The sequence below is a fragment of the Nomascus leucogenys genome, chromosome 3 (genome assembly GCF_006542625.1).
Source record: "Nomascus leucogenys isolate Asia chromosome 3, Asia_NLE_v1, whole genome shotgun sequence".
Taxonomy (NCBI): Eukaryota; Metazoa; Chordata; class Mammalia; order Primates; family Hylobatidae; genus Nomascus; species Nomascus leucogenys.
In genome coordinates this window covers 140,715,677-140,733,708 of record NC_044383.1, presented here as the reverse complement: position 1 = coordinate 140,733,708, position 18,032 = coordinate 140,715,677, and the positions used below count along the sequence as shown (strand labels likewise).

General features: G+C 43.6%; 1 pseudogene; it reads right to left on the bottom strand.

Moving 5' to 3' along the window:
• Nucleotides 1-13,412: 13,412 nt before the first annotated feature.
• Nucleotides 13,413-14,793, bottom strand: LOC100599508 (annotated as a pseudogene).
• Between the last annotated feature and the right edge of the window lie 3,239 nt (nt 14,794-18,032).

Below are 18,032 nucleotides of genomic sequence, written 5' to 3'. Positions count from 1 at the left end.
TGATTTAAACTTTTTTTTCTTTTTTTTAGACAGAGTCTCACTCAGTCGCCCAGGCTGGAGTGCAGTGGCGCGATGTCTGCTCACTGCAAGCTCTGCCTCCCAGGTTCACACCATTCTCCTGCCTCAGCCTCCTGAGTAGCTGGGACTACAGGCTCCTGCCACCACACCCGGCTGATTTTTTGTATTTTTAATAGAGATGGGGTTTCATCCTGTTAGCCAGGATGGTCTCGATTTCCTGACCTCGTGATCCGCCCGCCTCGGCCTCCCAAAGTGCTAGAATTACAGGCGTGAGCCGCCACGCCCAGCCTTAAACTTTTCTCAAGAGTTATAGAGAGGAGATTAAAAAAAAAGTTGTAGAGAAGAGAAAGAGAAAATAGTAGTTAAAAGGGCTAAAGGGTTAAGGGCATAGTTGCTAAACTATGCTCCAGTGTGTCCTGAGGCACAGCAACAAATTCAAAGGAGTGAACCATAGAAGGAACAGAGAAGATGTCCAGGGAAACATACCAATGCTTCAGACACCACAGGAACTACTAGCTCAAGGGAATTCACAATTTCAACATCAGATTGTACTATGTTCCCTTCTTTGTGAAGTTGGGTTTCTGACAGTTGTTGGGATAAAAGGAAACTACTGAGTGAAAATTGATGTGTGCAGAAAAAAGAGTGGAATTGTTCAATCTGATTTCAAGGCTTTGAGAGTTGTGAAGTGCTGGACAGGCATACACACTCCATTGTTAGGTCATTGTGCTTATTTAAAAATGAAAAAAATAGCCAGATGCAGTGGCTCATGCCTGTAATCCCAGCACTTTGGGAGGCTGAGGCAGGAGGATCATGAGGTCAGGAGTTCAAGACCAGGCTGGCCAATATGGTGAAACTCTGTCTCTACAAAAAAAAAAAAAAAAAAAAAAAACACACACACACACACAAATTAGCCGGACGTGGTGGCACGTGCCTGTAGTCCCAGCTACTGGGGAGGCTGAGGCAGGAGACTCGCTGGAACCCGGGAGGTGGAGGTTGCAGTGAGCTGAGATGGCACCACTCCACTCCAGCCTGGGCGACACAGAGAGACTCTGTCTCAAATAAAAAAAAAAGAAAAGAAAGAAAAAAAATTATTTTCTTCTATTTACGTGTATTACTTTTTTCAAGTGGTTACTAAGTTGCTAGGACATAAGTACTTGTTAAATTGTTTGGACCTTGGCAGGCATCATTTTAAAAATGGTTTGAGACCAGGCGCCATGGCTCACGCCTGTAATCCCAGCTCTTTCGGAGGCCAAGGTGGGCAGATCACAAGGTCAGGAGTTCGAGACCAGCCTGGCCAACATAGTGAAACCCCATCTCTACTAAAAATACAAAAAAACAAGCCAGGTGTGGTGGTGGGCACCTGGAATCTCAGCTATTTGGGAGGCTGAGGCAGGAGAACTGCTTGAACCTGGGAGGCAGAGGTTGCAGTGAGAAGAGATGGCGCCACTGCACTGCACTCCATTCCAGCCTGGGCAACAAGAGTGACTCCATCTCAAAAAAAAAAAAAAAAAAAAAAAGCATACATCTTACCACCTTGCCATTTTTGTTTTGATTTATTTTAAAAGATTTGTAGAGAAGAATGGATTAGTAATCACGAAGAGTTATAAAAGAGAATTGAGTGTGGACATTGAAAAAATTAGCATTTGAAGCACAAAATGATGGTGAAATGGAACCTAATCTTATCTGCGGGGTCAGGACACCCTGCATAGTCTTTAGGATCTGCAATCATGGCCCTCTTAACTCCCGGGGACAGTTGACACCTTAAAATGATAGATTTCTGGAAGAATGGCAGACCAGAGTTCCTAAATACTTGTGTTGTCTAACTATCAATACTAATTAAAATACTTACTTTTTTTTGTACTTTTTCTGTTTTGTTTGTTTGGCTGTTTTTTTTTCTTTCATGTCCATCCTAGTGGATGAGAAGGGGCATCTCATTGAGTTTTGTTTTGCTTTGAGACAGGGTCTTGCCCTGTCACCCAGTTGGATTGCAGTGATGTGATCATGGCTTACTGCAGCCTTGACCTCCTGGGATCAAGCAATCCTCCTGCCTTAGCCTCCTGAGTAGCTGGGACTACAGGTTTGTGCCACTACACCTGGCTAATTTTTTTTTTTTTTTTTTTTTTTTTGGTAGAGACAAGGTCGCACTATGTTGCTCAAGCTGGTCCCAAACTCCTGGGCTCAAGCAATTCTCCCTCCTTGGCCTCCCAAAGTGCTGAGATTACACGTGAGCCACTGCGCTTGGCCACATTTTCTCTTTTGTTAGAGACATGGTCTGACTCTATCAAACAGGCTGGAATGTAGTGGCATGATCATACCTCACTGTAGCCTCAAACTCCTAGGCTCAAGCAATGCTCCCACCTTGACCTCTGGAAGTGCTGGGATTACAGATGTTCACCACCATGCCTGGCCAAATTTTCTCTTTAAATTCATCTTTCATTTGATAGAAATTAAAAAGAATCCTCAAAGGCCAAGCAAGTGGAAGCAGGAATCCAGAGAAATAAGGAAGACCTGAAATGGCAGAATACTGTGAACATCTACCAGTCCCTGATGTCACCAAGCTTTGATTCTGATAGCCATGGAAGACAAGTATACAGGACATGAGATGACCAACTTATGGAGGACAATACACAAAGCTTGTCTGTAGGTGTGGGTGGGGAGCAGCAAAGAAATGTGCCTATCTCAACATTGGAACTAATGAAGAGAGAGGGGAAAAAAATTCCTCTGAACCACAAGTCATACCTCATGCAAGTTTGTGGTCCAATTCATAATTCTTGGGTGACGCGAAAAACCTCAAGCAAAGAAAGTCATTTGCTACTGGGTTGGCATACCTCCAGGCAATTGACAGAGGATCTGCAAATTCTCTCAGAGGAAAGCACCTTTAGATGGGGCACAGTAGCTCATGCCTGTAATCCCAGCACTTTGGGAGGCAAAGGTGGGCAGATTACCAGAGGTCAGGAGTTCGAGACCAGCCTGACCATCGTGGCAAAACCCCGTCCCTACTAAAAATACAAAAATCAACTGGGCATGGTGACGCACACCTGTAATCCCAGCTACTTGGGAGGCTGAGGCAAGAGAATCACTTGAACCTGGGAGGTGGAAGTTGCATTGAGCTGGGATCGCGCCACTGCACTTCAGCCTGGGCAACAGAGTGAGACTCCATCTCAAAAAAAAAAAGAAGGAAAGCAAATAAGATTACAATTAACCATTTAACAGGAGAACAAAGCATCATGAGTAAAAGCCAACAGAAGCAAAAGACAGCAGAATCAGACCAGCAAAAAGTTCAGCTGGTGGAACTGACAGATTTGGAATATAAAATTTTCAATAGATTTCCTGGAATATGGTGGACTAGGTTATTCAGACCAGCCCCATTACTGAGAAAAACAACAAATGCTGGCTAAAAGGAAAAAAATCTGGCCAGGCAAGGTGGCTCCCACCCATAATCCCGGTGCTCTGGGAGTCCCAGGCAGGAGGATCACTGAAGCCCAGGAGTTCGAGGTGCTGTGAGCTCTGATCACATCAGTGTACTCCAGCATGGGTGACAGAGAAAGACTTCATCTCTAAAACAGAAAGAAAGAATAAAGGCTAGGTGATTGGCTCATGCCCGTAATCCCAGTACTTTGGGAGGCTGAGGTGGGTGGATCACCTGAGGTCAGGAGTTCTTGACCAGCTTGAGCAACATGGTGAAAACCCATCTCTACTAAAAATACATAAATTAGCCAGGAGTGGTGGTTCACACCTGTAGTCCCAGCTACTTGGGAGGCTGAGGCAGGAGAATCGCTTGAACCCAGGAGGCGGAGGTTGCAGTGAACGGAGATCGTGCCACTGCACTCCAGCCTGGGCAAGAAGAACGAAACTCCAAAAAAAAAAATGAGAGAGAGAGAGGAAGGAAGCCAGGAAGAAAGGGAGGGAGGGAGAGGGAGGGAGGAAGGAAGAAAGGAAGGAAAGAAATCTTAAAAACTTTGAAATCACTAAAAGCGGGACAAAGTAGAACTTGAAACTGATTTTTCCTCGAGAGCATTTTAGACAAACTTGAACTTTGGGTTTTGATAGTCTCCTGGGGTAAAGGGGGCAAGAGTCAAAGCCTGGGGGAATGCATGTTGGGAAGGCTGATTTAGGAGTCTCTTCATATCAAGCTGGCCCCCTCAAAGGGTTACAGCCCAGGATTAGGGCAAAACAGAAGTAAATTCATTCCTTTCTCTACCCTAGGGGACTCTGAGAAAAATTCGTTTGTCTAAAGAGAGCAAAGACGGGACAGTGCTGAGAAGTGTAACACAACCTAGCCTCTGCATGGATTTGCAGCTCAAAAGTATATTTATTACCTGGCCAGGTGTGGTGGCTCTTGCATGTAATCCCAGTACTTTGGAAGGCCAAACAGGAGAATCACTTGAGCCCCAGAGTTCAAGATTAGCCTGGGCAACACAGGGGGACCTCATCTCCATAAAAAATACAAAAAATAGCCGGGCTTCGTGGCCCCCATCTGTGGTCCCAGCTGCTGGGGAGGCTGAGGTGGAAGGACAGCTTGAGACCAGCGGGTGGAGGCGGCAGTAAGCTGAGATTGCACCACCACACTCAGCTTGGGTGCAGAGCGAGACCCTGTCTCAAAAAAAAAAAAAAAAGAAAAAGAAAAAAAAAGAAAGTGCGTTACCTTAAGCCCTAAATGTAGTTTAAAGTGTTCTCAGAATAGTGCCCATAGGCACCTAGGATAATTCAATGCAAGACCTCTCTGCAGGACTTCTCCTTCACCTAAGGCTATAAGGAAATCCTGCAAATAAACTCTCAAGGATAATGAGTGTATTAATTTCCCATTGTTGCTGTAACAACTTACCATAAACTTGGTGACTTAAAATAACACACATTTATTATCTTACAGCTTTTTTGCCTTTTTTTTTTTTTTTTTTTTGAAACAGAGTTTCACTCTTGTCACCGAGGCTGAAGGGCTGCGTGATCTCGGCTCACTGCAACCTCTGCTTCCCAGGTTCAAGTGATTCTCCTGCCTCAGCCTCCCAATTAGCTGGGATTACAGGCGCCCGTCACCATGCCCAGCTAATTTTTTTTGTATTTTTAATGGAGACAGGGTTTCACCATGTTGGCCAGGCTGGTCTCAAACTCCTGACCTAAGGTGATCCACCTGCCTCGGCCTCCCAAAGTACTGGAATTACAGGCATGAGCTGCTGCGCCTGGCCTATTATCTTACAGCTCTTGAAGTCAGGAGTCCATACTTGTCTCATTGGACTAAAATCCAGATGTCATCAGGGCTGCTTTTCTTCTGACAGGAGCTTCTAGGGCAGAGTCCACTACCTTGCCCTTTTCCAGTTTCTAAGAGCTGCTTGCATTGCTTGGCTAGTGGTCCCTTAGTGAATCTTTAAAGCCAGTAAGGATGGCTCAAGTCCTTCTCACATCAAGTCTCTCTGCCATAACTTCCCTAGTCACACTTCTTTCTCTCACATCTCCTGCCTCCCTCTTTCATTTATAAAGACTTATTTATGTGATTACATTGGGTTCACACAGGTAATCCAGGATAATCTCTGCAACTCAAGACCCTGAGTTTAATTACATCTGCAAATTCTCTTTTGCCATTCATGCAGATTAGGATGTGGACATCTTGTGGGGAGGGCATTATTCTCCCCACCGAAATGAGTATTACATATTACATAGTAAAAAATAATTCAGTTGATGAGGAAGTCATATACCATGAATGAGAATCAGCAGAAAAGACAGATGAAACATACATACATACACATATAGGTCATGAGCCAGTTGGACTTAATGTAGGAATGTAGAATTGCTTTGACATTAGAAAAATCCATTGATATAATTCACATTAAGAAATTAAGAGGCCAGGCGCGGTGGCTCACGCTTGTAATCCCAGCACTTTGGGAGGCCGAGGCGGGCGGATCACGAGGTCAGGAGATCGAGACCACAGTGAAACCCCGTCTCTACTAAAAATACAAAAAATTAGCCGGGCGTGGTGGTGGGCGCCTGTAGCCCCAGCTACTCAGAGAGGCTGAGGCAGGAGAATGGCGTGAACCCGGGAGGCGGAGCTTGCAGTGAGCTGAGTTTGTGCCACTGCACTCCAGCCTGGGCGACAGAGTGAGACTCTGTCTCAAAAAAAAAAAAAAGAAAGAAAGAAAAAGAGAAAAATTATATGAGTAGATGCAAAAAATGCATCTGATGTTGTATTAGTCTATTCTCACACTGCTAATAAAGACATGCCCAAGACTGGGTAATTTATAGAAAAAGAGGTTTAATTGACTTACAGTTCTGCAGGGCTGGGGAGGCCTCAGGAAACTTACAATCATGGCAGAAGGAGAAGCAAACATGTCCTTCTTCACATGGCAGCAGGAAGGAGAATTGCTGAGCAAAAGAGGGAAAAGCCCCTGATAAAACTGTCAGATCTTGGGAGAACTCACTTACTATGAAGAGAACAGCATGAGGGTAACCACCCCCGTGATTAAATTACTTCCTGCTGTGTCCCTCCCATGACACATGGAGATTATGGGAACTACAATTTAAGGTGATATTTGGGTGGAGATACAGAGCCAAACCATATCAGATGTGATTAAGCATCATTTATTGAATCAAAATATTAGTTGTCAGTGGCTGCTGTAACAAATTACTATAAATTTGGCAATTAAACAGAATTTATTTTCTCAAAGTTCTGAACGCTAGAAGTCCAAAATCAAGGTGTTGGCAGGGTCAACCTCCCTTCAGAAGCTCTATGGGAGAATCTGTTCCTTGCCTTTCTCAGCTTCTGGAACATTCCTTGGCTTGTGGCCACATCACTCTAATCTCTGACTCTGTCTTCACATGGCCTTCTCCTCCGTGTCTGTCTGTGTAAAATCTTGCTCTGCCTCTCTTTTAAAAGAATTTGTGGCTGGGCTCACATCTGTAATTTCAGCACTTTGGGAGGCCGAGGCAAGTGCATCACTTGGGGCCAGGAGTTTGAGACCAGCCTGGCCAACATGGTGAAACCCTGCCTCTACTTAAAATACAAAAATTAACTGGGTTTGGTGGTGCATACCTGTAATTCTAGCTACTCGGGAGGCTGAGGCACAAGAAATGCTTGAACCCAGGAAACTGAGGTTTTGGTGAGCTGAGATCACCCACTATAAATTATATTATTAACAATGCTAACAATGCTAACGATGCCTGGGTTGCCCCAAAGCCCTAGGTAAAGGATTTTGCATATTTCAAGGCCTTAGAAGTCGTCCTCCAGAATCCCATCAAGGGCCAGAACTTTCTTTGGAATGTGCAAGGTTTTTTGTTTGTTTCTGAGTTGGAGTCTTGCTCTGTTGCCCAGGCTGGAGTGCAGTAGTGTAATCTCAGCTCACTGCAACGCTCACTTCCTGGGTTCAAGCAAATCTCCTGCCTCAGCATCCTGAGTAGCTAGGATTACAGGCACCCGCCAACATGCCCAGCTAATTTTTGTACTTTTAGTAGAGATGGGGTTTCACCATGTTAGCCAGGCTGGTCTCGAACTCCTGACCTCAAGTGATCTGCCCGCCTCAGCCTCCCAAAGTGCTGGGATTACAGGTATGAGACATCATGCCCGGCCAGAATGTGTAAGGTTTGAACACCCAAAACTTAAATAAGTCAGCCCTTCACTTCACAGTGACATGAAGTGGGAGAAATATAAATCAATAGAAACAAGCCCAAGCCTGGGCAACATAACAAGATCCTGTCTCAAAAAAAAAAAAAAAAAAAAGAAAGAAAGAAAGAAGCCCAGAAATGACAGGCATAATTATAACAGCTATTCTAAATACATACATGGATTTAAAGAAAAACCTGAAAATAGGCCGGGTGCGGTGGCTCACGCCTGAAATCCCAGCACTTTGGGAGGCCGAGGTGGGCGGATCACGAGGTCAGGAGATCAAGACCATACTGGCTAACACAGTGAAACCCTGTCTCTACTAAAAATACAAAAAATTAGTCGGGCGGGGTGGCGGGCACCTGTAGTCCCAGCTACTCGGGAGGCTGAGGCAGGAGAATGGCGTGAACCTGGGAGGCGGAGCTTGCAGTGAGCCGAGATTGCGCCACTGCACTCCAGCCTGGGCGACAGAGCCAGACTCCGTCTCAAAAAAAAAAAAAAAAAAAAAGAAAAACCTGAAAATAATGAAGAGGAATGAATGGAAACTATAAAAAAGAGCAAGAGCTGGGTGCAATGGCTCCTGCCTGTAATCCCAACACTTTGGGAGGCCAAGGTGGGAGGATCGCTTGAGCCCAGGAGTTTGAGACCAGCCTGCGCAACACAATGAGACCCCATCTCCACAAAAAGTAAAAATATTTGCTGGGCGTGGTGGCACACACCTGTAGTCCCAGCTACCTAGGAGGCTGAGAAGGGAAGATCACTTGAGCCCAGAAGGTCAAGGCTACAGTGAGCTATGATTGCACTACTGCACTCCAGCCTGGGTGACAGTGAGACTCTTGTCACACACACACACACACACACACACACACACACACACGAATAAAATGAAACTTCTAGAGCTAAGGAATAAAATATCCAAATTACTTCAAAAATTCAATTACTTTGGAAAATTAAGTAAATGGAGGATGCGGGTAGCCAGGTTTCTCACTGGTGGAGCGGGAGTTTACACATAAGCAAGTGGAAGGAATACAGTAATATGTATATTTCCTTCCAAGGGCCTATTTCCTTAAGATGACCTAGAAGCAAAGATACCCCAGTATACTCAGTAAGCACACCTAATGCCCAGATCTTGGTTTCTAAAACTACCGTCCAGTGAAAGAAACCAGGTTTCCTTGGAGAAATGACTGATTCTAGGACTGGGACACAGAAAATATAAGATGAACCTGGAACATCTTGTAGTGCCAGAAAAACAACGAGGGGCTAAACACACATATAAGCACGCAATGAAGGATATGTCAAAGCAACACAGGCGCCAACTGAAAGTGCTCCCAGCGGCCAAAGCAGAAACAATGTAAGAAATAAAAGTGGTTTTTGTTTTTGTTTTTGTTTTGAGACAGGGTCTCACTCTGTTGCCCAGGCTGGAGTACAGTGGCACAATCTTGGCTCACTGCAGCCTTGACCTCCTGGGCTCAAGCAATCCTCCCATCTTAGCCTCCTGAGTAGCTGGAACTACAGGCACACATCACCATGCCCAGCTAATTTTTTGATGTTTTGTTGAGACGGGGTCTCACTATGTGACCCAGGCTGTTCTCAAACTCTTGAGCTCAAGCGATCCTCCCTCCTTGGCCTCCCAAAGTGCTGGGATTACAGGCATGAGCCACCATGCCTGGTAGTTTTGAATTATAATCAAAATGATAATCACATTCACAGAATGAAGAATCGGTATTGTTAAGATGTCAGTTTTTTCCAAAATGACTTAAAGTTTCAATGCAATCTTTAAAAAAAGCAGTTCCTTTCCCCTAGTAATTGATTGGCTGATTCCAAAGTTTGTATGAAAATGAAAAGGATTTAGAATATCTAAAACAATTTTAAACAAAATTCAGAGGATTTTACTACCTGATCTAACAGATTATTATAAAGGTAAAGCATCAAGACAATGTGGTATTACAGTATGAACAAACCTATATATCAATGTAGGAGATTGGAAAATCCAGAAACAGATACAGCCAGAAATATATCCCAAAAATATAGATACAACCATACATGTGTAGTTAATTTATTTTCTACAAAGGTAATAAGGTAATTCAATGGGGAAAGGATAGTCTTCAGTAAATGGAAATAGAAAAAACAGCTCTCCATATAAGGAAAAAAATGTGCCTCAATCCTTACAATACACAAAATCAACAGGCACACAAGCAGGTACAGGGAAGGAGGATGGGGCTGGGAACCAAGAGGACCATCTCATGGAGACCACAACCATTGCCACTTCTGACTACAGTAGTCGCCCCTTATCTGCAGTTTCACTTACCTGCCATCAACTGGAGTCAGAAAATACTAAATGGAAAATTCCAGAAATAATTCACAAGTTTTAAATTGTGCGTTACTCTGTTGTAGTATAATGAAATTTCATGCCCTCCAACTCTGCCCTGCCACCCCCACCACAGTGATCATCCCTTTGTCCAGCTATCCACACTGTATACGCTACCTGCCTGTCAGTCAACTTAAGTAGCTACCTCGGTTAACAGATTGACTGTCAAGGTATTGCAGTGCTTTTGTTCAAGGAAACCTTTTGTTTTGTTTTGTTTGTTTTATTTTGTTTTTTGAGATGAAGTTTCACTCTTGTTGCCCAGGCTAGGAGTGCAATGGTGCAGTCTCAGCTCACTGCCACCTCTGCCTCCCGGGTTCAAGCAATTCTCCTGCCTCAGCCTCCCGAGTAGCTGGGGTTACACGCATGCACCACCACACCAGGCTAATTTTGTACTTTTTTTTTTTTTTTTTTTTAGTAGAGACAGAGTTTCTCCATGTTGGTCAGGCTGGTCTCAAACTCCTGACCTCAGGTGGTCTGCCTGCCTCAGCCTCCCAAAGTGCTGAGATTACAGGCATGAGCCACCACACCCAGCCAAGGAACCCTTATTTGACTTAATTATAGACCCAAATCACAAGAGTAGTGATGTTGTCATATTGCTATAATTGTTCTATTTTATTATTGTTGTTAATCTCTTACTGTGCCTAATTTATTATTATTATTATTATTATTATTAGAGACAGAGTTTTGCTCTTGTTGCCCAAGCTGGAGTGCAATGGCACGATCTTGGCTCATCGCAACCTCCACCTCCCAGGTTCAAGTGATTCTCCTGCTTCAGCCTCCCGAGTAGCTGGGGTTACAGGCATACACCACCATGCCTGGCTAGTTTTTCGTATTTTTAGTAGAGATGGGGTTTCTCCATGTTGGTCAGACTGGTCTTGAACTCCCGACCTCAGGTGATCCACCTGCCTCGGCCTCCCAAAGTGTTGGGATTACAGGTGTGAGCCACTGCGCCTGGCCTATAAATTATAATTTATCATAGGTATGTACGTATAGGGAGAAAATGTAGTATATAGAGGTACTATCTGAGGTTTCAGGCATCCAGTGGGGGTCTTGGAAAGTATCCCCTGTGAATAACAGGGGACGACTGTACTTCTCCGGTTTCACCATTCCTTCTCATTCCCCTGTTCACTTTCAGTTCTCTTAATGTGATTTTCTTTGGTTGGATTCTAGACATTGCTATACTATTTCTTTTTGTTGTTGTTGTTCACAGAACTTCAATTCTCTATTAATCACAGCTTGCTCACAAGAACAAACAGGAAAATTGCACTAAGAGTAAATACGCAAGTGGCTACCTTCAGGAGTTGGGAGTTGGGTACTTTTAGTGGGTAATTGGTAATTCCCTTAGTTGGCATGATGTCCTACCTAGCCCCTTAACTGCTCGGCCCTCACAGATAATTTTTTTCAACACTTTTCCTGTTTGCTCCGAGAATACTCACTGGCAGCGCTTGTTGCTTCAGCATTTATCCTGAGATAACTTTGCCAGGAAATGTCTCATTTTTATTATTTTCACATCATTCTTTAGAAACAAAAGCCATCATTCTATTCATAGCATTCTGTTTTTAGTAGTGGTATTTCCATTTACAAAATATAATAATTCACCATCACTGAAAATGTCAAATCCTAGGAAACATACCGTTCCTATGAGTGAGGTTCACATCTCTGGAACAGTTGTTGGACAAAGATTCATTTAGTGAATCCGATTTTTCTGAAATAGATGATTCTGATGATTCAGACAACTGTAATGTTAGTTTTGCTTAGAAATAACTCTAAGAACAGTTTTTATATTTTATTTTTACATTGAACATCAGTTAGATTTGCTCCAGCCTCAAAGAGCATGTTTAGGTAAAATTAAATGAGGACTGGCAGCGAGTTGCACTTTTTTCTCTAAACAGGAAAAGGGTTAAAAGGCAGGACTGCTTCACACTGGGGAAGAAAGACCAGCTTGAGTAAAAGTCTGCAGTGTTTTTTATCTTGTTTGTGTGTGTATTTAATGCAACAACCAGCTCACAGTTTCAAAGTGGGAAAATATTCGGTCGCATCATGTACTTGTACTATTGGTAAGAACTTAAAATGAACATCATCAATCATGGAATCCACAAATAAGCTACCTCACACCATAAGTAATTCATTCCATCAGAAGAATGTAAACAAGAGAATTCAGCTCAGTTGATAAAGAGCAATTTCATAGATGCTTGAAACATTGAGATTTGGATTTGTGTTCAGCACTTTTAAGGTTCACCTCTTTGCTTCTACCCAGACTGATTTAGATCAGTCTTTTTGTCCATCCCCTTCTAAAGCCAAAGCACACTGGTTGCACATAATCCAGTAGAAGCAGAAGTGCTATGGTTGGTGGTTTTATTATTATTATTATTATTATTTTTTGAGATGGAGTCTCACTCTGTCACCTAGGCTGGAGTGCAGTGGCACAATCTTGGTTCACTGCAAGCTCCGCCTCCCGGGCTCATGCCATTCTCCTGCCTCAGCCTCCCGAGTAGCTGGGACTACAGGCACCCGCCACCATGCCCGGCTAATATTTTTTGTATTTTTAGTAGAGACGGAGTTTCACCATGTTAGCCAGGATGGTCTCGATCTCCTGACCTCGTGATCGCCTGCCTCAGCCTCCCAAAGTGCTGGGATTACAGGTGTGAGCCACCGCACCCGGCCTTTATTATTATTATTTTTGAAACAGAGTTTTGCTCTTATCACCCGGGCTTTAATGCAGTGGTGTGATCTCAGCTCACTGCAACCTCTGCCTCCCGAGTTCAGACGATTCTCCTGCCTCAATCTCCCAAGGAGCTGGGACTCCAGGTGCGTGCCACCACGCCCAGCTAGTTTCTGTATTTTTAGGAGAGAAGGGGTTTCACATGTTGGCGAGGATGGCCTCGATCTCTTGACCTCATGATTCACCTGCCTCAGCCTCCCAAAGTGCTGGGATTACAGGTGTGAGCCACTGCTCCCGGCCTCGTTTTGTTTTTTTGTTTGTTTTTGTTTTTGTTTTGAGATAGTCTTGCTCTGTTGCTGAGGTTGGAGTGCAGTGGCATGATTTCTGCTCACTGATACTCTGCCTTCTGGGTTGAAGTGATTCTCGTGCCTCAGTCTCCTGGGTAGCTAGGATTACAGGTGTGCACCACTTTGACTGGCTAATTTTTGTATTTATAGTAGATACGGGTTTTCGCCATGTTGTCCAGGCTGGTCTCGAACTCCTGACCTCAAGTGATCCGCCTACCTTGGCCTCACAAAGTGCTGGGATTACAGGTGTGAGTCACTGCATCTGGCTCCACATTTTTTTTTTAAATTTTAATTCTGCTTTTTTAATGAGTCCTTTTTAAACTATGTCATACATTTCCCATACTGATATTGCGTGACTCATTATAATACAGGCAGTGGGGTTTACTGATGGTGCAGCATGCTGTACCCTCCTCCACTTCAGCCAGACTGTTAGGCCTGCACGTCCTTGTTCCTGCGCACCTCCGCGGCATGCCTCCTTTTCTTTCAGACATAGTAGCAGCTAGATTAGCCTCCTCATTTTCCTTAATTTTTTCCACTTTCAGGATCAGCTTTTCCTGCACCATCCGGCTGAAGGTGTCCTTTTCCAAAGCCTTCTCAAAGACTTCTTGCTTGTGTTCCCTCCTCTCTGCCAATGGCTTCAGCACCTGGACCTCCTCAGACTTCCTTCTTACCTCTGCAGCCTCCAGTTTCTTCTGGATCTCCTTCAGGGACAGGTCTTTCTCCTTAGTACAAGCTAAAGTTCAAGGGGCTTCCCAGAATGGAGGTGGTGGCCTTAAAATCAGCTTAAAAGCCTGGCCAAAGGCACATTTGTTGACTTGCTTCACTTTCTTTCTTTTTTTTTTTTTTAGATGGATTCTCTCTCTGTCACCCAGGCTGGAGTGCAGTGTCCCGATCTCGGCTCACTGCAACCTCTGCCTTCCGGGTTTAAGCGACGCTCCTGCCTGTGCCTCCCGAGTGCTGGAATTATAGGTGTCTGCTAACATGCTTGGCTAATTTTTGTATTTTTAGTAGAGATGGGGGTTTCACCATGTTGGCCAGGCTGGTCTTGAACTCCTGACCTCAAGTGATCTGCCCACCTCGGCCTCCCAAAGTGCTGGGATTACAGGCGTGAGCCACTGTGCCCAGCCTGATTTGCTTCTCTTTCATTTCATCTTAAGTATAGATGTTGATGTTGCAAGATTCCAGGTAAAAACAAGAGCAGGGCCAGACCTGGTGGCTCACACCTATAATTCTAGTGCATTGAGAGGCTGAGGTGGGAGGATCACTTCAGGCCAAGAGTTTGCAACCAGCCTGGGCCAAATAGTGAGACCCTGTCTCTACAAAACATTAAAAAAAATTAGGCGGGCAGATCACGAGGTCAGGAGATTGAGACCATCCTGGCTAACACGGTGAAACCCCATCTCTACTAAAAATAAAAAAAATTAGCCAGGTGTGGTGGCGGGTGCCTGTAGTCCCAGCTACTTGGGAGGCTGAGGCAGGAGAATGGCATCAACCTGGGAGGCGGAGCTTGCAGTGAGCCGAGATCGTGCCACTGCACTCCAGCCTGGGCGACAGAGCAAGACTGTCTCAAAAAAAAAAAAAAAATTAGCTAGACATGGTGGCACACATCTGTCATCCTAGCTACTCAAGGGGCTGAAGCAGAAGGATTATTTGAGCCCAGGAGTTAGATGCCGCAGTGAGCTATGATCACACCACTGCATTCCAGCTTGGGCAACAGAGCAAGACCCTGTCTCTTAAAAAAATAGAAATAAAAGCAGATCACTGATAAGATGGACAGCTTCTTTAGTTTGCTTTGTAGGCTAGACCTCATCTTACCCTTAATTCCAGTTAAAGCCCCTGCTGTGTTTAATGAGAATTCCACTATATCATGCAGATCATGTCCTTATTTTCTTTCCCCCATTGCTGTTTTAGCCATTGTAGGGATGTGCAGATGCTGGTGGTGCAGATGGTGGTGAAGGCAACAGATCTGCCTTTAGCAGCCGTTGCTATGTCCACATTCTACTGGACTACATTTCTACACAACTATATCCTGTCTTTATTTGGGTACCTCCTATTCATTTTTCCTTTTGTCTTCTTTTTGGTTAACTGGTAAATACATACAATAAAGAATTTACCAGATATAATAGGTATTTTTTTTTTTTTTTTTTGAGATGGAGTCTCATTCTGTCGCCCAGGCTGGAGTGCAGTGGTGCAATCTCGGCTCACTGCAACTTCTGCCTCCCGGGTTCAAGCTATTCTCCTGCCTCAGCCTCCCAAGTAGCTGGGATTACAGGAGCCCACCATCATGCCCGACTAATTTTTGTATTTTTAGTGGAGATGGGGTTTCACTATGTTGGCCAAGTTGGTCTCGAACTCCTGACCTCAGGTGATCCACCCGCCTTGGCCTCCCAAAGTGCTAGGATTACAGGCATGAGCCACCGTGCCCAGCAAAAATGTTTAAAAGAACAACTATATAACCCACTTGAAGGGGATCCCTAAGATCCATCCCTTAGGTTCAATACAGTCTTCACTAGGAGGACTCACAGGACTCAGCAACTGAGCACTTGGCTGTATTCACAGCTAGGATTGATAACAGTGAAAGGATACAGAGGAAAATCAGCAAGGGAAAAGGCACACGGGCAAAGTTTGGAGGAATCCAGGGATACACTTCCAAAATTCCTCTCCCAGCGGAGTTACAGGGAATGAACCTAATTCCCCCAGTACCCAGTTTTAAAAACACGTGTGAAATGTTGCCTATCAGGGAAGCTCATTAGAAATTCAGTGCCCATGGTTTTTAGATGGGGCTGGTCACATAGCACCCCCTGCCTTGTACATAAAAATTCAAGACTCTCAGGACAGATGTTCAGCATCCACCACAGTGCCTGTACAAATAGTTCAGGCACAGTGAGACACTCTTATTAGGCAATGGTGGAAATCCTCCCAAAATTCAATTTCCCAGACACCAGCCAAGATCCAACCTTGAGAGCAAGGCTTTCTAAGGATAGCAGTCTCAGGCCTTCTGTTAATTTGTTCTGCTACCCACTTAACATTTATGTCCCTCCCAAATCCTATCACCCTCCATCCCAAACACCTCCCTTATATCTCCCAAGGAACCGCACTATTAAATGCATACTTATTATTTTCTTGCTTTTTTCTACAGGCTAATTACACACATATACATATTTTCACACATGCATACTGTATGTATGCCTACATAATGTATGTTTGGTTTTGCAATGCTTTTAATCACATAACTGAAATAATGTTTAATTTTTATTTTATTTTATTAATTTTTAATATAATGCTTACAGATTAAGCCAGTGTGATACCTTTGTATTCAGGTATGTGTGTATACATATTATGTGTATTTATGTATTGAAAATAGGATATAATCTTTAACTCAGAAAAGTATTATCTTAAAATTTATTCAATGATGTATTTTTTACACAAGTGAAAAGGATCTGAATTCCATCAGTAAAATATTGAAAAATTAAATTCTAAGTCAGAATATAAATATTGTGCTTTATCGAATTGAAGATAATATTCTATCTTCAACAAACATGTATAGAGAACCCATTATGTTCTAGGGAGGGATGAAGACGAATGTAGGTAAATTTGCCTGTTCACATGTTAAGTCCACAGTTTTTGATTACCATAGATTTACATTAAATTTTAATATCTGATAGTATTAGTTTCTTCCATTAGTAGTATACTTTTCCAAATTTCTTGGCAATTCTAACTCATCTAATTTTCTATTTGGAATGTAGAAGCATATTGGATAGCTCAAATCCAACAAAATTGTCTTTTGGGATTTTCATTGGAATTGTTGCAAATTTACATATTGCCTTGGAATTGACTCAACTTTTTTTCCAGATGGCCACTGAATTGTCTCTGAATCATTTATTGAAAAGTTTACACTTTTTTCCCCAAAGATTTGAGATATAACTTTCTCATATGCAAAATTCCCATATGTTGTTCTATTCTGATCCACTGATTTGTCTACTAATATTCCCATACAATAATACTATTTTAATGTTTGAGTAATTTTTTTTTTTTTTTGAGACAGGGTCTTGCTCTGTTGCCTGGGCTGGAGTGCAGTGGTGTGATCATGGCTCACTGCAGCCTCTAACCCCTGGGCTCAAGAGATCTTTCCACCTCAGTCAGCCTCCCAAGCGACTGGGACTACAGGTGTCCACCACTATGCTCAGCTAATGTAAAACAATTTTTTGTAGAGACAGGGTCTCACCATGTTGCGCAGGCTGATCTCAAATTCCTGGGCTCAAGTAATCATCCCACCTTGGCCTCCCAAGTACTGAGATTACAGGTATAAGCCACCACACCCAGCCATGACTGAAGATTTTAAAATATTTTATTATATGGTATGGTTGTTTCCACCATATTGCTCTTCTATTTCAGAGATTTCCTGGCTATTATTTTCTTGATTATTTTTTCATATGAAACTTCAGAATCCACTTGCCTACCACCAGAAATATCTGTAGACATAGATGGAGTTATGTCCAGATTAGCCTACTGTAGCTTGAGGAGCAACTGAATGTGTATCACTTTTTCACCTTTGTAAAGCTGAAAAACCTTAAGCCCAGAAAGAAGGAATGGCAAGGACAAAGGCCCTCAAGGGTGGGCCTTTGCTAGAAGCAGAAAGAGTTCATCCACGTAACAGGAGAATAGGCAGAGTGGATGGCAGAGATGCAGGTCGATGGGGAGATATGAAGATAATCTAGTGTAAATGGTCCCCTGCTTTCTCAGTGCCACAGGAAGCCAAGCAAGGATCTGGGAGGGAGTGTTAAGAAGAAAAGCCATGCATTGGTTTCAATGAGAATATGAGAATGAATCTGCTAGGGGACCGTGGAATTTAAAGTAGGCAGCATTCGCCGGGTGTGGTAGCTCAAGCCTGTAATCCAAGCACTTTGGGAGGCCGAGGTGGGCAGATCACGAGGTCAGGAGTTCGAGACCATCCTGGCCAACATAGTGAAACCCTGTCTCTACTAAAAATACAAAAAAATTAGCAGGGTGTGGTGGCAGGCGCCTGTAGTCCCAGCTACTCGGGAGGCT